The sequence below is a fragment of the Somniosus microcephalus genome, chromosome 12 (assembly GCF_052327205.1).
Source record: "Somniosus microcephalus isolate GS21.2 chromosome 12, FLI_Smic_1.0, whole genome shotgun sequence".
NCBI lineage: Eukaryota > Metazoa > Chordata > Chondrichthyes > Squaliformes > Somniosidae > Somniosus > Somniosus microcephalus.
Window position 1 is genome coordinate 192,239,277 of NC_140998.1, and position 22,330 is coordinate 192,261,606.

Genomic DNA, 22,330 nt, shown 5'->3' on the forward strand with positions numbered 1-22,330 from the left:
AGATCCACAACAGCCCCGCTTCCAGATTCCCCCCAACACCGCAAAAAAAGCTATAAAAGCGATCAAGCATGATCAGATGAGAGAAAAGCCAGAAACTCTTTTTGCTGACTGTTACAACAATGGGACAAAAAGTAACCTCATTTTCTACTCACATCAGCCAGCGGCTTGGATCACAGCAATAAAATCACACTATACCAATGTTAAGCTAGAAAATACCGCAAATGGGTCCATAATGAAAATTAACACACCAGGAGACAGTTCAACCACGACGGTCAACGCGTACAATACCGGAACAATATTAGTGCAAGGCAACCTCGACAGATTTGCAACGACCTTCAGGACACTGAAAAGATTAACTAAGGGGGGAAGGAACAGCCCCAGAGTGGCCCGCACTCCCCCCAACATTGACAACTTACCAGGAGAAAATCTGCCTGGTCAGGAGGTGAACGAGCCACACAGTTCAAACCAGACACTAACCCTGGGGAACCACAGCCACACGATACAACTGACAAACCCCAGCATAACTACCAGGGAGGAAGCCACACATAGTCCCCCTAACATTCCCAGCTCACCAAGAGAAGAGCAGCATAGCCAGGAAGTGAGTGAGCCTTCCAGGGCCGACCAGCCTAGCCAGGAAGTGAGTGAGCCTTCCAGGGCCGACCAGACACATACCCCGGGATCACACAGACAGATACAACCAAAAGATAAATTTAATCAATTAGAGATAGAGATGGTTAAACTTAGAGAGGAGGTCCTCAAATTGAATGACAAACAAAAGCAGGAGAGGGAGAGACACAAGAGAGAGCTGAATAGACTTGATAACCAGGTGAATCTACTTAGGAATCAGGTGAAAGAGCTGCAGGAAAAAGAAGAGAGCCATAGAGGAGAGATAACACCATTAGACCAGCAACCAGAGGCTAGAGATAAGACAAGACAGAGCCGGACGGAACAGCTGCACTCCCACACGGAACAAAAGCAACAGACACACAATACAAGGGGTGCCACACAGACCGACCAGCATACTGATTCGCAATCTTCCCCCACCACCGTGAAACCACAAGCGAGCCGCTCACAAGAGATACGCACACACCAGACACCCCAGCCCAGCACACACACTATGAGTCCAAGCGAAAGCCACCAGACAGTAAACACAAACAAGGCTGACGTCGTAATACTCATAGACTCAAATGGGAAATTTCTATGGGAGAAAAAGCTTTTCCCTAGAAGTAAAGTAGAAAAGATCTGGTGCCCAACAACAAACAGAGCCATGGGATGGCTGACCAAAGCCAGATTAGGCTCCCCCCAACACATAATAATACACACGGGCACAAATGACCTAAAGGCCCAACAGAAAGAGGTAGCAACATCGCTCAGAGCAATGATTAGGAAGGCAAGCAGTACATTTCCAAACACTAGAATCACTGTTTCCACAATATTGCCGAGAACAGACTTCAACAACAACACAATTCATGAGATAAATGCCAGCATAGCAAGAGACTGCGAATCAAATCACAACGTACACCTGGCCCAACACCCCACCCTCGATGAGGAATGTCTTTACGACCACGTCCACATCCAAAGGCAAAGAATATCGATCTTTGCTAAAGCCCTGAAGGACGTCGCTTTTAACCGGGTCCATACCCAGACTCCAAGAGGAACCCCCCCGACCACCAGAGATCAGCGGGGTACATATCAGGAACACTACAAAGACCACCAACACACCAACCGAGACCAGAGAGGATCCCCATGCAAAACAACAATATCAGACCTGCACCACTCCTGTCCCACAGGGGAATAGGACCGCTCCCAGCCAGACAGAGGGAGAGATGCACAGGACGTACGCAATACCTCAGACAGAAACAATCCATTAAGAGACAATAAGCAGATGTGCAGCAGCATCTACTTCCGCCTTATGGATCAAGGACTAATTAATAGAAAGAACTGTAACCAAATTGTATTAACTTTTATAGACAACTGAAGTGATCTTTTTTTTCCCCACACTTAGACACGACAAACACGTACCACTCTTTAACCTATCATAGTAAAAGATCAAACTTAACATGAAATCCTTATATATTTCGACCTGGAATATCCAAGGTCTACGCTCTTCAGTGCGAGACGTGAAGAGTAGGACCCCAGAGTTCATAGATGAAACTAAAGACCTAGATATTATCATTTTACAGGAAACTTGGTATAAAGGAAAAGGACACACTGGCTGTCCCCAAGGGTACACTGAGCTGGTGGTCCCCTCCAATAAATTACCAAGTGTAACCCAAGGCAGAGATTCCGGAGGCATACTGATCTGGTTTAAAACAGAACTTAAGAATTACATCAAATTTATAAAAAAGGGCGAAAACCATATGTGGCTCAAACTTGAGAGGGAGATTATCTCAAACACCCAAGATGTTTACATTTGCGCACTTTATATCCCCCCAATCGATTCCCCGTACTTTAAAGAGGACACCTTCTCCAACATGGAGGGGGAAATTATCCAATACCAGGCCCAGGGGAACGTGTTGATCTGTGGGGACCTCAATTCAAGAACGGGCGAAGAACCAGACTTCACCAATAATCAGGGAAACAATTACGTTTTTGGGAATAACCACTTTGACATCCCTTCCCTTCCATACAGGCATAACTGCGACAAGCAGTCAAATACCAATGGAAAACAGCTACTACAGCTCTGTCGAAACCTGGGTCTGTACATTGTCAATGGTAGGTTCATAGGAGACCTCCTAGGAAGATCGACCTATTGCTCACCTCTTGGCTGCAGCACAGTAGACGATATGATTACAGACTTAGACCCATCCTCTTTCAGAGCATTCACAGTCAAACCACAAACAACACTGTCAGATCACAGTCAAATTACTATGTTCCTCAAAAAGACAGAAACAAACAACATAGAAACACAACCCAGTAAACTGTACAACACCAAAAAATCGTACAGATGGGCCAAAAACGACACGGAAAAATACCAGAAAACAATTAGCAATGCATCAACTCAAGCTCTCTTAGACACCTTTCTGGATAACATATACACTCACAATAAAGAAGGCGTAATCCGGGCAGTTATTAAACTAAACAATATTTTTGATAATTTGGCAACAAATGCAAACTTGAAAGCTCGCAAGAACAAACCCAAAACAAAAAACTATGAAAAATGGTTTGACCGAGATTGCCATAACATGAGGAAAAAACTTAGAAAAATATCAAACCAAAAACACAGACATCCAGAAAACAAGGAATTATGCCTTACTTATTGTCAGACACTAACACAATACAGAAACACACTCAGAACCAAAAAAGAGCAATATATTAAGAATACACTCAGCTCCATGGAGGAATCCATTGATTCCAATTGTTTCTGGGAAAACTTGAAAACACTACACAAAAAACAACACGACGATTTGGCCATTCAAAATGGGGACACATGGGTAAACCACTTTGAAAAATTATACCAGAAAAACACACTAAGACCAGAGCAACACCAAATATGCCAAAAACTGGAAAAGCTAGAAATGGCCATAAAAGATAACCAAAACCCGCTAGACGCCATAATAACAGAAAAAGAGCTTCTTGAAAAACTCAAGGACCTGCGACCAGGAAAAGCCTGTGGGACAGACGGCATACTAAACGAGATGATTAAACACACAGACAACAAAATGAAACTGGCTATCCTAAAACTCTTCAACTTGGTTCTGAGTGTCGGTTATTTCCCTGATATCTGGAACAAAGGACTCATAACGCCCATATACAAAAGTGGGGACAAAATCGACCCAAACAACTATCGAGGCGTCTGTGTAAACAGTAACCTGGGGAAGGTATTCTGTAGCATCATAAACAAAAAACTTATAAACTTCCTTGAGGAGCACAATGTCTTGAGTAAAAGCCAAATTGGATTCCTGCCAAACTATAGAACATCTGATCATATCTTCACCCTACAGACCCTAATTGACAAACACGTTCACCATAACAAAAGCAAAATCTACGCATGCTTTGTAGATTTCCAGAAGGCTTTCGACTCCATCTGGCATGACGGTTTATTCCTGAAACTTATTGAAAGCGGGGAAGGAGGGAAAACATATGATGTAATTAAATCAATGTATACAAACAACAAATGTGCAGTTAAAATTGGAGACAAACAAACAAAATACTTCCCACAGGGGCGGGGGGTGACGCAGGGCTCGCCAATCTCACCGACACTCTTTAATATTTACATAAATGGATTGGCAAAACTACTTGAACAATCTACAGCACCCGGCCTCACCCTATATGAATCCAAGGTTAAATTCCTCCTCTATGCAGACGACCTGGTTCTGCTGTCACCAACTAAAGAGGGTCTACAGCAGAACCTGGACCTGCTGGAGTTGTACTGCCAGACTTGGGCCCTGACAATAAATCCCCAAAAAACCAAAGTCCTTGTGTTCCAGCAAAGATCCAAACATCAGGGACCCAAAATAAATTTCACAGTAGGAACAACCAAAATTGAACAAACCACTAACTACACATACTTGGGCTTAAAAATCAGTTCTACGGGAAACTTCAAACTGGCTGTGAATGAACTGAAAGAGAAAGCAAGAAGGGCTTTCTATGCCATCAAAAAATCAATCCAAATAGAAATCCCAATTAGCATTTGGCTCAAAATTTTCAAATCAGTAATTGAACCAATTGCACTCTATGGCAGTGAGGTATGGGGACCGCTAACTCAACAAGAATTTGCAAAATGGGACAAACACCCAATTGAGATCCTACATGCAGAATTCTGTAAAAGTATCCTCCGGACTCAAAGGAAAACAGTAAACAATGCATGCAGGGCGGAACTAGGCCAATATCCATTAATAATCACTATCCAAAAAAGAGCCACCAAATTTTGGAATCACCTACAAATGAGCAACCCCCAATGCTATCACTACGACGCCCTGAAATGCCAAGAGCTGACCATAAAGAAGAATACCCTCAGTCAACTAGTCCTGGGACTCAGTGAAGTAACTTCTAACACTACTAACAATAACCAGCCACAGGACAGTGACAGCGTAACACAAAGAATTCGACCCAACACAATCGTCGCTAAGCAAAAGGAAAAATATCTGACATATTGGGCAGAAACAACAAAAACCCAAAGCAAACTCAATTGCTACTTGGCCCTAAACAGACAATACAACATAGCTGATTACCTGACCATGGTAAAGGATAACAAACTGAGAAGAACCTTGACAAGGTACAGACTTAGCGAACATAGCCTAGCGATCGAAAAAGGCAGACACAGGCAGACCAGGCTGTCAAGAGAAGACAGGATATGCTCTCACTGCAGTCAGGGAGTAGTGGAGACAGAGATGCACTTCCTCACAGCCTGTGGAAAATGTCAGGACATCAGGGAGAATTTCTACCAAAAATTCTCACAAATATGCCCTGAATTCAGAAATCTGAATGACAACCAAAAACTCCCATTCCTACTGGGAGAGGAGAGAAGCTGTGTAACACTGGCGGCACACTATGTTACAGCTTGCCATGAACAGAGGGACAACCAGTAAACTAAGAAATGAATATATATAAACAATGCGAATGTATATTTATACACTCAGGGATATACCTGTTTATACACTGTATGAATAGAACTGCGTTTATGTGCTCAACCATAAATGTATTTTGATGCTTTGGCAACATAAGATGTAACTTATCATGCCAATAAAGCGATTTGAATTGTGAATTGTGAATTGAGAGGTGTGACTGAGTACAGTGATACAGAGAGACACCAACAGAGGGAGATAGAGAGAGGTGTGACTGAGTACAGTGAGTGATACAGAGAGGCACCAACAGAGGGCGATAGTGAGAGGTGTAACTGAGTACAGTGAGTGATAGAGAGAGACACCAGCAGAGGGAGATAGTGAGAGGTGTGACTGAGTACAGTGAGTGATACAGAGAGACACCAGCAGAGGGAGATAGTGAGAGGTGTGACTGAGTCCAGTGAGTCATACAGAGAGACACCAACAGAGGGAGATAGAGGTGTGACTGAGTACAGTGAGTGATACAGAGAGACACCAGCAGAGGGAGATAGTGAGAGGTGTGACTGAGTACAGTGAGTCATACAGAGAGACACCAACAGAGGGAGATAGAGGTGTGACTGAGTACAGTGAGTGATACAGAGAGACACCAGCAGAGGGAGATAGTGAGCGGTGTGACTGAGTACAGTGAGTGATACAGAGAGACACCAGCAGAGGGAGATAGTGAGAGGTGTGACTGAGTACAGTGAGTGATACAGAGGGACACCAACAGAGGGAGATAGAGAGAGGTGTGACTAGAATTAAAATGGGGGGATGGAGCTGCAGAATCCAGGACGGGAGTGAAACGTTCCCTGTTATCCTTTGTGTACTGGGTTCAGGGCGTGGAGAAGTGGTGCAGGGCATGGAAAAGTGGAGAAGGGGTTCAGGGGTGGGGAAGGGTTTGGGAATGGAGAAGGGGTTCAGGGGTGGGAAAGGGTTCAGGGGGTGAGGAAGAGATTCAGGGGGTGGGGAAGGGGTTCGGGAGTGGGGAAGGGGTTCAAGGAATGGGGAAGAGATTCAGAGGGTGGGAAGGGGGTGCGGAAGGGTTCAGGAGTGGAGAAGGTGTTCAGGGGTGGGGAAGTTGATCCATGGGGTGGGGAAATGAATTCAAGGGGTGGTGAAGTGGTTCAGGGGTTCAGTAATGTGGTTGACTCTGAACTGCACTCTGAAATGGCCGAGCAAGTCACTCAGTTGTAATCTTATTGTACAAAAAGATACAATAAGAATGAAATAAACAGACAGACCACCCGGCATCGACCCTGGCATCAGGTTAGGACACAACAAAGGCACACCCAGCCCAGTCGATCCTACAAAGTCCTCCTCATTAATATCTGGGGACTTGTGCTAAAATTGGGAGAGCTGTCCCACAGGCTAGTCAAGCAACAGCCTGACGTAGTCATACTCACAGAATCATACCTTTCAGCCAACGTCCCAAACTCCTCCATCACCACACGGACTGCAGCGGTTCAAGAAGGAGGCTCACCACCACCTTCTCGAGGGCAACTAGGGATGGGCAATAAATGCTGGCCTTGCCAGCGATGCCCAGATCCCAGGAATTAATAAAAGAAAAATTAAAGCTATCCAGAGATAGTTCTCGTGGCCCTATTAAAAAAAAACTGCCAGTTTTGCCCCAGAATCCTGGATGGAAGACTTGTGGTTGTGGGAGATCCCTCTCATTCATCTGGTACTTGCCACAGTGGCCTTTGAAACTTTCAATTGGATGCCTGGCTCTTGAACACGCAGCGACTGGTGGTAGAGATATCGGCAGCAAAGGAAATTTGTATCTAGCATGGCTGTACTGGGCTTTATGGAGCTGTTTTGCCCACTACATCCTTGTTGCAGTTTGATCTAATTGTAGGTGATGTGCCTTGTCCTGCAATCTTGGTCTGGTGAAACACGACTGTCACCAAGTTTCCTCAGAATATGGGTTTCATGGTGAGGCAGCAGGGCAGCATGCGATCTCAATAAAGGAGAGTGTCGTCAAATGCACATCCGTTATTTGCATTTTCCCAAGCATGTTGGTAATGACACTTTGAATCACATGAGCTCCTGTGAGGTTTATTTTATTTTTTCAAGACAGCAACTTCTGTGAGCAGGACTCAGTGAGTTCCACGCCTTAATGGCAGATTTCTATCATCTTCTATGTCGTGTGGATAGGGAATGCCTTAGGCTTCACTGCCTTGTTTTGTTTAAGATTGTATTTGGTTCTCACTTGTCTGAGATTACGGCATGAAGGTTCCATCTGGACATCGCTGCAGGAGTTATTCAGGATGCAGGATCCTTGGCCCAGATGTTTCGCCAACAACCTCGCTTCTGTCATAAGGTCTTGAGTGGGGCCATTGTTTTGTTGTATTCATTCACGGGATGTGGGCATCACTGGCAAGGCCCGCATTAATTGCCCTTGAGTGGCTTGCTGGGACATTAAGAGTCAACCACATTACTGAGGGTCTGGACTCACATACAGGCCAGACCGGGTAAGGGCGGCAGATTTTCTTCCCTAAAGGACATTAGTGAACAAGCTGAGTTTTTACGACAATCCGGTAGCTTCATGGTCACAATTACTGATTGTAGAGTCCGCGCCTTAATAACACACGGACTGGACTGCAGGAGAACGATAATAATAGATGTTTACTGCACAGAGAGTCTGCTGAACTGAAAGTACAGAAGCCTGCTACTGCTTTATATACAGGTGTGGTCACTGCTGGTACTACAGCATAAAAGCAGTTCTCTCTTAAAGGTACATACACAACAATTCTTCCCCTTTTAGATAACCAGTACATAACATTCATTTAACAATTGAATAATAACTAATTACAATTACAATTTTCTTTGTACTATATACATCAGCTGAAAGTAAACATTTATAAATTCAGTCTTTGAGGAGGCTTCCTGATCCTGTCTGGATAGTGCCTTTCTCGAGTATACTGTTCTTGCGGCGGAGTTGATTCTGGCTCATTGTCATTGGTTGGTTCGTCAGCTTCCAATACCACTGATTCTGAGATAGACTTCGGTTTCATCACCAGGTGCGCATGCTCGTGGTATGGGTTTGACTTGTTCCTGTGACTCTAGAATCTGGTCAGCATGGCGTCTCACGATGCTCTCTCCAACGTCCACTGTGTACATTAGTGGTTCCTGCCGTGTGCATATCGTTCCTGGCTGCCATTTTTCTGTTCGGTAGTCGCGGGCCAAAACTGGTTGCCCTATCTTGAAGCTCCTGGTTGGCCTTTCATTGACGTGCTGGAATTGCTTATTCTCAACATCTCGTCTTATGTTTGGTTTGAGCAAGTCCAGGCGACATCATAACCCACGGTTAAAGAACATCATGGCTGGAGATTGGTTGGTGACTGCATGTGTCGCATTTCGGTAAGCGAACAAGAAATTATCCACCTTGTGTTGCAGTGGTATGTTGTCGTTATACATCGCCTTTACTGCTTTTTTAAAGGTTTAAACAAACCTCTCGGCCAATCCATTTGTGGCTGGATGATATGGGGCGGATGTGTAATGTTTCACCCCATTATTCCTCAAAAACCTCCGGAAATCCTCGGACACAAACTGTGGTCCATTGTCGGAGCAAATCTGTTCTGGCAAGCCATTCCTGGTGAAGATGATCCGTAGGACTGCAATAGTTTTCTCCGTGGTGGTGGAGGACATTTTGATGACCTCTGGCCATTTCGAATGTGCATCCACGGCGATTAAAAACATTGAGTCCATAAATGGACCAGCAAAATCAATGTGTACCTGTTGCCATGGAGATGAGGGCCACTCCCATGGGTGTAGCGGGGCCTGTGGTGGAGCGTTTTGGACTTTCTGGCATCCTGTGCATCTCTTGGTCATTTCCTCGATTTCTTTATTGATTCCCGGCCACCACACAAACGCCCTGGCTAGGCTCTTCATTTTTACCCCTCCCAGATGACCCTCATGAAGCTCATTGAGCACTCTATCTCTCAACTTGGGTGGAATTACCACTCGGGATCCGCACATCAAGGTCCCACGGCACACTGACAGCTGTTCTCTCCTTGGCGAGAATGCTGGCAACAGTGAGTCACCATGTGCTGGCCATCCCTTCACCATCAAATCATAGATCCGAGAGAGTGTCGGGTCATTTAGGGTTTCCTTCTCTATACTTGAGTTTGTAACAGGTAGACATTCGACTATGGTCGAATGGAATATCTCAACAGGGTCCACTGCAGGTGCTTCCTCCACCGTAGGCAGCGGAAGGCGCGACAGCCCATCAGCGTTTCCATGCTGTTTCGTGCCCTTATACTCTATGTCGTATTGATGTGCTCCTAGAAAAAGGGACCATCTTTGCAGCCGTTGCGCCGTCATCACCGGAACGCCCTTCTTTGGGTTAAAAATGGAGACAAGAGGCTGGTGATCAGTCAGTAAGGTGAATTTCTGCCCGTGCAGGTAGTGATTGAACTTCTTCACCCCCCACACCAGGCTGAGGGCCTCCCTGTCAATCTGGGCGTAGTTACGCTCGGCTGATGTTAACGAGCGTGACGCAAAGGCTATTGGCCTCTCTGAACCGTCAAGGAATTTGTGCAACAGCACCGCTCCAATGCCGTAGGGAAACGCATCACATGCCAACCGAATCAGTAGTGATGGATTGTAGTGAGCCAATACTTCTTTTGAAGTAATTAGGCATTTACATTTCTGAAAGGCATGCCTACACTCATCACTCCACTTCCATGCTACTCCAGTTTGCAGCAGGGCGTTCAGCGGGTGCAGAATTGTAGACAAATTTGGCAAGAACTTATGGTAGTAGTTCACCAACCTGAGGAACGACCTCAGTTGTGACACATTTTCTGGCGCTGGAGCCTTGACTACTGCCTCAATCTTGTCTGGGGACTTATGCAACCCCTCTTCATCAATCACGTGGCCACAATACGAGATGTGTTTCCTGAAAAACTCGCATTTGGGGCGGTTGGCTCGTAGTCCATATTCTTGTAATCTCGTGAGCACCTGCTCCAGGTTGGCAAGGTGTTCACTGTCATTTCCGCCCATAACCAGGATGTCGTCCAAATAACACTGGGTCCCCGAGATCCCTTGCAGGACTTGTTCCATCGCCCTCTGCCAAATAGCCGGAGCTGATGCTACCCCAAATACCAGTCGATTGTACTGGTAAAGACCTCTGTGAGTGTTTATCGTGAGGTATTTTCTGGATGATTCATCTACCTCCATTTGTAGATAAGCTTGGGCCAGATCAATCTTCGTAAAGCATTTCCCCCCAGTTGGTGAGGTGAAAATATCCTCTATCCGCGGAAGTGGATATTGTACCGTGTGAAGGACTGGGTTCACAGTAACCTTAAAGTCCCCACAGATGTGAATCTTCTTCGGTTCCCCAGGCGTGCTGCTCAATGATTTCTTCATTACAGGGACGATGGGTGTGTCCCACTCGCTCCAGTCCACCTTGGACAGCACACCCGAACACTCCAGACTCTCCAGCTCTGCTTCAATGGCTGGGCGGATCGCATACGGTACCGGTCTGGCCTTAAAAAAATTTGGGTTTACGTTATCTTCAATTTTTATCATTGCCGTTACGCCTTTTAGAGTCCCAAGTCCTTGCTGGAACACCTCTTTCGCATCAGTTAGAATTTTTGACCATCGTCCAGGTGTGGCGTCGTCAACTTTTTTGTCAGCCACAGTTAGTGCCTGAATGGAATGCCAATCCAATTGTATTTTTCGGATCCATTCACGTCCCAATAATGGTGGTCCTCCATCTTGTAGTATATATAGATACAGTTCCTGTGTATCCTTGCCGTTGTATTTAACGGGCACCCTTATTTTTCCTCTGGGGTAGACTTTTTTGCCCCGTATAAGTCTTCAAGAGAATGGATATATCCTTCAAAGGAATGTGTGAGAATAGCCGCTCGTAGTCTCGTCGACTCATGACTGTTAGGGCTGATCCTGTGTCCAATTCCAACTTTACTTGGGACCCTGCTATCACGAGGGTGACCCAAATGGTTTGGTGATCGTCCTTTGCGATCACGTTGTGTAGCTTTAGACAACTTAGTCCCCTGCTCCCGGAGTCATTGTCACTACTCTGGTCTTCTGAACTACCGTCCGTCATCTTTTCTACTTTCTTGTACTTTTCCTTAGTAGTTCTTTTAGTGTTGGTTTTCGTTCCCGACCTGCAGACTCGTGCTATGTGTCCCATTTTTCCACATTGCCTGCATACTTTGTCCTTAGCCCAGCAATCCTTCTGGTCATGGGTTGTTCTGCCGCAGCAATAGCACTTTTCTGCTCCATATGCCATTTCATTAGTGCTATATTCTTGCAGTTTCTGTTGTATTTCCGCAGCTCCCCGTGATGCTGCTTCGTAGGATACTGCAACGCTGAAAGCTTTTTCTAGCGTAAGGTCCTTTTCCGAAAGTAGTCGTTTCTGGGTTCCTTCACTCTGGAGCCCGCAGACAAACTTATCCCTTAAGGTATCTGCCAGTCCTGTTCTGAACTGGCAGTGTGTCGATAACTTGCGTAGTTCCGTAAGATAGTCAGCATTACTCTCGTCTTTGTGCTGGTTTTGTTTATGGAACTTGAACCTTTCTGCTATCAGCAGCGGTGTAGGGTTTAGATGTTCCTGTAAGATACTGACAATCTCTTCAAAATTTTTCTCCATTGGTTTAGCTGGGGTAATTAAATTTCGCAATAGGCCGTACGTTCTCGCGCCCATCAAATTTAATAATATCGACGCCTTCTTTTCAGCGGCCACCTCATTTGCCCTGCAGTACACTTCAACTCTTTCCACATACGTGGTCCAGTCTTCTATTTCGTTATCGAAAACAGTGATGCTGCCACTCTTCGGCATCTTGGGTGGTTTAAAATGGCGCCTCCCGTGCTTTCCTTCTTCCCCAATGGATTAAAATGGTGCCTCCGCGCTTTTCCTTCTTCCCCAAAGGATTAAAATGGCGCCTCCTGCACTTTTCCTTCTTCCCCTTGCTGCCAATGCTGCTCCTCGCGTTCTAACAGGTAATGGCGGCGCCCCACGGCTTTCTGCGCGTCTCTTTTTCAACGCTGCCCGACTCTTCAGCACCGGCCGCGCCCTGTGCGCTCCACCCTCTCTCTCTCTGTCTTCCCGATGATGCTGCTCGGCCCCCTTACAGAGCCGCTCGCCCAAGCTCTAGCCCGCCGTAGTCTGGGGAGGGTCAGCGCACGACCTGCTACCAGTCCGATTTGCTGGGACACCTTGATTGGAGAACCAGGCCCAGCTCGCCACAGCTTCCCCTGCAACTCTCTGGACACCGATGGATCACTGGGCGGTTGCCCCCGGTCGACGCCCGTTGCTCTGGCTTCGACCTCCAAGAAGCTTCTTCCCAGGGATGGATCCCCGTGAGGTGATGCAGTACTGCAGGTGAGTTCAAACCTGCTCGTCGCCACTGTAGTGTCCGCGCCTTAATAACACACGGACTGCAGGAGAACGATAATAAAAGATGTTTACTGCACAGAGAGTCTGCTGAACTGAAAGTACAGAAGCCTGCTACTGCTTTATATACAGGTGTGGTCACTGCCGGTACTACAGCATAAAAGCAGTTCTCTCTTAAAGGTACATACACAACACTGATACTAGTTTTTTATTCCAGATTTCTTAACTTAGCTGCCGAGGTGGGATTTGAACTCTTGTCCCCTGTATTATTAGTCCAGGCCGACAGGATTACTGGTCCAGTAACATTACCAGTATAACACCGTTACCATTAGCTGACAATCTCCAAATGTTCAGCTCCATTCACATCTCCTAAGATATTGTTGCACCCTGTGCCAGCCGACAGCAGGAGCTCGGCAACATCCAGGCCTGGGCTGACAAGTGGCAGCTAACAGTCAAGCTTATCAATGCCAAGCAATGACCAACTCCACTGAGAAAGGACCAGCTACCTCCTGATATTCAACGGTACAGCCATTGCCAAGTTCGCCCGCCATCAGTATCCTGGGAGTTACCATTGCCCAGAAGCTTAACTGGACCTACATATCAACAATGCGGCTACAAGAGCAGGGCAGATGCCGGGTGCTCTGTGATGAGTGACTCATAGCCTGACTCCTCAAAGCCTCTCCACCTTCTACAAGGTGCAAGTCAGGTGGGATTTCAAAATGTTAACATAAGAACATAAGAAATAGGAGCAGGAGTAGGCCATATGGCCCCTCGGGCCTGCTCCGCCATTCAATAGGATCATGGCTGATCTGAATCTAGACTCACGTCCACTCCCCTGCCCTCTCCCCGTAACCCCTAATTCCCTTATCTGCTAGGAAAATGTCTATCTCCATTTTAAATTTATTTAATGTTGCAGCTTCCACAGCTCTCTGGGGTAGCAAATTCCATAGATTTACTACCCTCTGAGTGAAGAAGTTTCTCCTCATCTCAGTTTTGAAAGGGCAGCCCCTTATTCTAAGATTATGCCCCCTAGTTCTAATCTCACCCATCAGTGGAAACATCCTCACCGCATCCACCCGATCAAGCCCCCTCACAATCTTTTATGTTTCGATAAGATCGCCTCTCATTCTTCTGAACTCCAATGAGTAGAGTCCCAACCTACTCAACCTTTCCTCATACGTCAACCTCCTCATCTCTGGAATCAACCGAGTGAACCTTCTCTGAACCACCTCGAGAGCAAGTATATCTTTTCTTAAATATGGAAACCAAAACTGCACACAGTATTCCAGGTGTGGCCTCACCAGTACCCTGTATAACTGCAGCAAGACTTCCCTGTTTTTATACTCCATCCCTCTTGCAATAAAAGCCAAGATTCCATTGGCCTTCCTGATCACCTGCTGCACCTGCATACTAACTTTTTGTGTTTCATGCACCAGGACCCCCAGATCCCTTTGTACTGTAGCACTTTGCAGTTTCTCTCCATTTAGATAATAACTTGCTCTTTGATTTTTTTTCTGCCAAAGTGCATAACCTCACACTTTCGAACATTATATTGCATCTGCCAAATCTCTGCCCACTCACTTAGCCTGTCTATGTCCTTTTCAGGTTTTTTATGTCCTCCTCACTCACTGCTTTCCCTCCCATCTTTGTATCATTGGCAAACTTGGATATGTTGCACTCGGTCCCTTCCTCCAAATCGTTAATATAGATTGTAAAGAGTTGGGGTCCCAGCACTGACCCCTGCAGAACACCACTAGTTACTGATTGCCAGCCCGAGAATGAACCATTTATCCCAACTCTTTGTTTTCTGTTAGATAGCCAATCTTCCACCCATGCCAGTATATTACCCCCAATCCCGTGATTTTTTATCTTGATCAGTAATCTTTTGTGTGGAACCTTGTCAATTGCCTTTTGGAAGTCCAAATACACTACATCCACTGGTTCCCCTTTATCCACCCTGTATGTTACATCCTCAAAGAATTCGAGCAAATTTGTCAAACATTACTTCCCCTTCGTAAAACCATGCTGACTCTGTCCTATTAAATTATGTTTATCCAAATGCTTTGTTACTGTTTCCTTAATAATGGACTCCAACATTTTGCCAACCACAGATGTTAGGCTAACTGGTCTATAGTTTCCAGCTTTTTGTCTACTTCCCTTCTTAAATAAGGGTGTTACATTAGCAGTTTTCCAATCTGCCGGGACCTTTCCTGAGTCCAGGGAGTTCTGGAAAATGATCACCAATGCATCTACAATCCCTACCGCCACTTCTCTCAAGACCCTAGGATGTAGGCCATCATGTCCGGGGGATTTATCCACCTTAAGTCCCATTATTTTACTAAGTACCATCTCCTTAGTGATTTTAATCGTGTTTAGCTCCTCCCCCCCCCATTGCCCCCTGTTTGTCCAGTGTTGGGATATTTTTAGTGTCCTCTACTGTAAAGACTGATACAAAATATTTGTTCAGCGTCTTTGCCATCTCCATGTTCCCCACCACTAGTTTCCCAGTCCCATCCTCTAAGGGACCAACGTTCACTTTAGCCACCCTTTTTCTTTTTATATAGCTGTAGAAACTCTTGCTATCTGTTTTTATATTTTTTGCTAGTATACTTTCATAATCTATCTTCCCTTTCTTAATTAATCTTTTAGTTATTGTTTGCTGGCTTTTAAATGCTTCCCAATCTTCTATCCTCCCACTAGATTTGGCTAATTTATATGCCCTTGTTTTCAGTCGAATACTATCCTTTATTACTTTACTAAGCCACGGATGGCTGTCTTTTCTTTTACTCCCCTTTTTCCTCAGTGGAATATATTTATCTTGAAAGATGTGAAATATCTCCTTGAATGTAGACCACTGCTCTTGTACCGTCTTACACTTTAATCTGTTTTCCCTGTCCACTTTAGTCAATTCTACTCTCATACCTTCATAGTCTCCTTTATTTAAGCTTAGTACGCTGGTTTGAGATCCAACTCTCTCACCCTCAAACTGAATTTGGAATTCAACCATATTATGGTCACTCATTCCAAGGGGATCCTTTACTAGGACATTTTTTATTAATCCTGTCTCATTACATAGGACCAGATCTAAGATTGCCTGCCCCCTGGTTGGTTCAGTTACATACTGCTCAAGGAACCCATCCCTAATACACTCTATGAACTCTTCCTCAATGCTGCCATGCCCAATTTGATTAGTCCAGTCAATATGAAAGTTAAAATCCCCCATGATTATAGCTGTTCCCTTATTACAAGCCCCAACTATTTCCTGATTTATACTCTGACCAACAGAGTTGCAACTGTTAGCAGGCCTATAGACTACGCCCACTAATGACTTTTTCCCCTTATTATTCCTTATCTCCACCCAAACTGTTTCACTATCCTGATCCTTTGACCCAATATCATTTCTGACTATTGCAGTGATTCCATCCTTGATTAACATAGCAACCCCACCTCCCTTTCCTTCCCGTCTGTCCTTCCTAATTGTCAAATACCCCTGTATGTTTAGTTCCCATTCATGATTATCTTGCAGCCATGTTTCCGTAATGGCCACCAGATCATACCCATGCGTAGTTATTTGCACCGTCAACTCGTCAATTTTGTTACGAATGCTGCGTGCATTCAGATAAAGAACTTTCAAATATGTTTTCTGACAATTTATTCCTGCTTTTACCCCTTTTACTACTTTACCTTCATCATTATACATTCTGTCCCTTCCTGACACGCTCTGGTTTTTAATTCCCCCACTGCTACCTTGCTCTATTGCCTTCTCCACTGTCATTTTTATTTTTCGCTCTCTTAAAACCTCCCCCCACTAATTAGTTTAAAGCCCTCTCTACAGCCCTAGTTATTCGATTCACCAGGATTCTAGTCCCAGCACTGGCCAAGTGAAGTCCGTCCCAACAGAACATCTCTCTCCCGTCCCAGTACTGATGCCAGTGTCCCAGGAAGCAAAACCCATTTCTCCCACACCAGTCTTTGAGCCACGCATTTAACTCTCTAATTTTATTTACCCTAGCCAAATTTGCACGTGGCTCAGGTAGTAATCCAGAGATTATTACCCTTGTGGTTCTGCTTTTTAATTTGGCCCCTAGCTGCTCAAACTCCCTCAGCAGAACCTCCTTCCTTGTCCTATCTATGTCATTGGTACCAACGTGGACCACGACAACTGGATCCTCCCCCTCCCACTCCAAGTTTCTCTCCAGCCCAGAGGAGATGTCCTTAACCCTGGCACCGGGCAGGCAACACAGCCTTCGGGACTCTCGCTCTCGGCTGCAAAGAACACTAACGATACTATCCCCTACCACTACAACATTTCTTTTAACTCCCCCCACTTGACTGGCCCCCCACTCCACGGTGCTGTGGCCAGGTTGCTCATCCTCCCCGCAGTCCCTGTTCCCATCCTCACAGGGAGTAAGAGCCTCAAACCTGTTGGACAAGAGCAAGGTCTGCGGCTCCTCCAACACTACCTCCTGGATCCCCGTACCTGCCTCACTTCTAGTCACACCATCCTGACCCTGGCCACGGACTACATCTGAATTAATTAATCTAACTGGTGTGACTACCTCCTGATGCACAGAGTCCAGGTAACTCTCCCCCTCCCTGATGTGTCTCAGTGTTTGAAGCTCGGACTCCAGTTCTTCAACACGGAGCTGGAATTCCTCAAGCAGCCAACACTTACTGCAAATGTGATCACCGTGAGCATCAATGGTGTCCACCAGCTCCCACATATTGCAGCAGCAACACATCACCTGATCTCCCATTCTATGTAATTAATTAAATGTATTAATATTATTTTTAAAAACCCTCTGCCCCGATTCTAGATGATGAATATCGCACCTTAGAAACTATAAACCACAGAGTTTAAGCTTAAAAAAGAGAGAAATACCTACCAACCAATCACTTACCCGCTTTCTGGTGACGTCACACTTGGATTACTTTTTACCTCTCTCCTTCCCTCTGACTTCGGAGACTGGAGATTGGTAAAAGAGGACAAATGGATGATCCCACTGCAGATAAGTGGAGCATTAGTTACATTGAAACTGGACACTGGCAAAAGCAAACTTAATCAGTATGAGTGACATTAAAAACATGAAAGAAAAGCCCAAAATACAGAAAAAGTCAGTACTACTGAAGGACTATAATGGACAGAAAATAGATAGCTTAGGTGTATGCAGACTTAAAGTGACAGTCAAAGACAAAGTGCATCATCTCATGTTTTCTGTTGTGGCTGAAGGACTTGATTCACTATTGGGTGACAAAGCTTGTGAGGACTTAGAACTGGTCAAGAGAGTATACCGTATAAACTGTGCCATAAGCAGACCAGATGACTCGGTGGATTCTGTAGTAAATAATTTCCAGAATGTGTTCAAAGGTTTTGGAGTTCTACCATTCACTTACAAGATCCAGCTAAAGGAGGATGCTCAGCCAGTGGTACATGCTCCACGAAGAGTTCCAGCACCCCTGCGTGACCAGCTCAAGAATGAACTGGACAGAATGACCACACTAGGAGTCATCAGGAAAGTCAAAGAGCCAACAGACTGGGTTAACTCCATGGTATGTGTAAAGAAAAAGAACAATGATCTAAGAATATGCATGGATCCAAAGGACTTAAATGCAAACATAAAATGTGAACACTACCAGATTCCCAAGCGAGAAGAAATCACCAGTGAAATGTCAGGTGCCAGGTAATTTACAAAGCTCGATGCCTCACGAGGATTTTGGCAACTAAAACTGGATGAAGAGAGCACCAAATACTGTACCTTCAACACACCATTTGGCAGGTATTGTTTCCTCAGAATGCCTTTTGGGATAATATCTGCATCTGAAATCTTTCATAGAGTGATGGAACACGCAATTGAAGGTCTGGAAGGAGTTCGTGTCTATGTTGATGACATCATCATCTGGGGCTCTACACTGAAAGAACACAGTGAGAGACTGACTAAAGTGCTACAGAGCATACGCCGGAATGGACTGAAGCTCAACAAAGCCAAGTGTCAGTTTGGCATCCAGGAAGTCACTTTCCTAGGAGATAATCTATCTGGTAATGGAATAGAGCCAGATATGGAAAAAGTAAACGCCATACTCAAAATGCCCCGACCCACTGACAAAAAAGGAGTGCTACACATCATGGGGATGATAAACTTCATTGGAAAGTTCATTCCTAACTTGTCAGCCAAGACAGCCTGTCTGCGAGATCTGCTACGCAAAACAAATGAGTTCGCATGGACAGAAAGACATGAACAAGAGTGGATAAACCTCAAAACAGTGCTGACAACCACACCTGTACTCACCTTCTTTGACCCAACAAAAAGAATCAAAGTGTCAACGGATGCATCAACAGATGGCCTAGGTGCGGTCTTGCTACAAGCAGAGGGTGAAGATTGGAAGCCTGTTGCCTATGCCTCCAGGTCTATGACTGATACTGAGTGTCGATACGCCCAGATTGAAAAGGAATGTCTAGGCTTGGTAGATGGACTAGAAAAGTTTCATGGCTACATATATGGACTTCCCACCTTCACAGTTGAGACAGACCACAGCCCACTGGTTGCCATCATAAAAAAGAACCTGAATGAGATGTCTCCAAGGATTCAATGACTCATGATGAAGCTGCAAAGATATGACTTTGAACTGATCTACACACCAGGCAAATACATAGTGTTAGCAGATGCACTATCCCGAGCACCCACAATGAGTCATGTGAGCTCTACTGAAGAAGACGTGGATGTTCATGTGAGTATGGTCACTGCTGCGCTGCCCGTGTCAGACACAAAATCAAAGCAAATAGCAGAAGAAACAGTAAAAGATACAGTATTACAAACAGTAATAGAGAACATTCATCATGGTTGGCCAAAAGGTTCCTGTCCAAAATATTTTCACATAAGGTCAGAATTGAGTGTCGCAAGTGGACTATTACTAAAACAGAACAGAATAGTCATTCCACAGGCTCTACGTCAAGACATGCTCAAAAGAATTCATGAGGGACACCTCGGGATTGAAAAATGCAAAAGGAGAGCAAGAGACACTGTTTATTGGCCTGGCATAAATAAGGACATTGAGAACATGATAGGCAAATGTGAGACATGTCAGAAACACCAAAACAAACAAGCAAAGGAACCAATGATAGTAGCTGACATACCAACAGCACCATGGCAAAAGGTTGGTATGGACCTTTTTCATTTAAATGGTAAAGACTATCTAATAGTGATTGACTACTATTCTAACTATCCTGAGATGGCGCTGCTCTCAAGCACCACAGCAAGCAGTGTCATAATGCATGTGAAATCCATCTTCGCCAGACATGGAATTCCCAGGATTGCCGTTAGCAACAATGGTCCGTGCTTCAACTGTAAGGAGTGGCAACAGTTTGCAGCACATTATGACTTTCAACACATCACATCCAGTCCTTTGTATGCTCAGTCAAATGGTAAGGCAGAGAAAGGTGTTCAAGTTCTCAAGCAGCTACTGAAGAAAGCGACAGAAAACAAGTCTGATCCTTATCTCACCCTGCTGAGCTACTGAGCCTCACCTTTAGACTCTGGTTCTTCACCTGCTGAACTCCTAATGGGTCGCAAGTTGCGTACCATGCTACCCTGCTGTGCAAAAGAAAAGCAGAGTAAGGAACTGAGACAGAGACTTCAACTGTTAAAGCTGAAACAGAAATCATACTATGACAAGTCATCCAAAACTCTTAAACCATTGACAAGGGATGATGTTGTCAGGATTGAGGATCCAGATGCATGGAACAGGAAAGCTACAGTTCTTGAGGAAGTAGGACCAAAGTCATACACTGTTAGAACTGAGGAAGGACAGATTCTCAGGAGGAACCGCCGTTCCCTCCTAAAAACACAAGAGACTATCGAAGAGCAAATCGATGACAATGCCGCAACTGAATCTTGTCACTCACCACCAGAACAATCTAACACAAAAACACATATAGGCTCTCATGAAAACACATCAGACTTACCTGTGCTGAGAAGATCCACATGTGAAGTAAAAAAGCCTGATAGACTTAATCTTTGAGTACAAAGAAAACTACATTGAAAATGTATCGACTGTTGAAGATGTTTATGTTGTTATTGATTGATATTGATTGATACTGATTTTGTTTAACCTCAAAGAAGGGGGATGTAATGATCAGTAACCTGTCATTCTGGAATGGTACACTAGGTGGTGCTGTATGTATATAAGAGTGGGCTACCCACGATGCACTAGGCTACCCACAAGGCAGCAGTCAAGATGGAGGCCTCTACAGATACTGTACCTAGTCCACATGTGCTCAATAAAGTGTCTAGCAAAAGCTAGCTGTTCTTTATAAAAATGACTAGTTATTAATGAACATAACACAGATGATCAGCAAAATGCAGTTATGGTAGTTTTCAAAGTTTAAGAAAGCATCGACGAAAGTTTAAGCAGAAGCTGAATTTGAAAATTGAAAAGTTGTAAGTGTTGAAATGTGTAATTTATTTGACTCAGGCTCGACAGACCAAAATGTATTTTAATTTGTATTATTCAGTGTTGTATTTAAAATATTTCCATGCAAACTGATTGATGTGTGTCTACATTGTCCAAGTAAAATCTATGTTGATGTACAGTGTTATTCAAACATTATTAAACAAGCAAATTGTGTCTGATTCATTGTCATTGAGCAGTTTATTTAACATATTTTAGTCTTTAGCCAGTTATAGATAGCAGCCGAGGGCACAAAATTGTGCTTTGTAAGTCTGAGGCAGTGTTAAAGTGATGAGACGGTTGTGTAATACAACGGCCGGAAATGATATACCGTCCGAATAAATTCTGAAAGATCAGTGCAACTTAATGGCCTCCGATGTCATTTTAAACTCAAGTGAAATGTGAGCGATTTAGGTCGAGCATTTGATCACTGCCTTAAATTCACTAAATACAACCAAATAAAGTCAGTAATGAGCATCAGTGGCCAAGCCCGGGGTCCCAGAACACCACTCCCCAAATACAGACAGTGCTGAGTAAACGGAGGGTGGAAACATAAGATCCCAGAAGAATCGAATGTCACCGGTACAAAAGCGAAGCTCGAACCCGAGCTTGGAAATACCCGAACAGGACGGTGAGTTTTCGTGTCAAAGAAACACTGAACAAAACTCAAAGTAACAGCGACTGTTTCACTCAGGTCCAACTGGCGTCACCTCACTCCAAGTAACACTATTGGCGGGGAGTTTGAGGAAATGACTATCGTCTTATGAATTACATATAAATATTCTATATATATAAAGCGGCTCTTCTGTCTGTCTGTCTGTCTGTCTGTCCGCCTGGTCTCTATACGTTTGGAAGTTACAGAGCGTACCGACGCGCGCGTCGCCTCAAAAGAAAGCTTGCGATTCCGGACCGGTCATAGGCGTATTTACGTTTTGGCCAGACAAAAATCCCACCCGCGGTATCCCAAAAACGTTCAGCGTTCCGC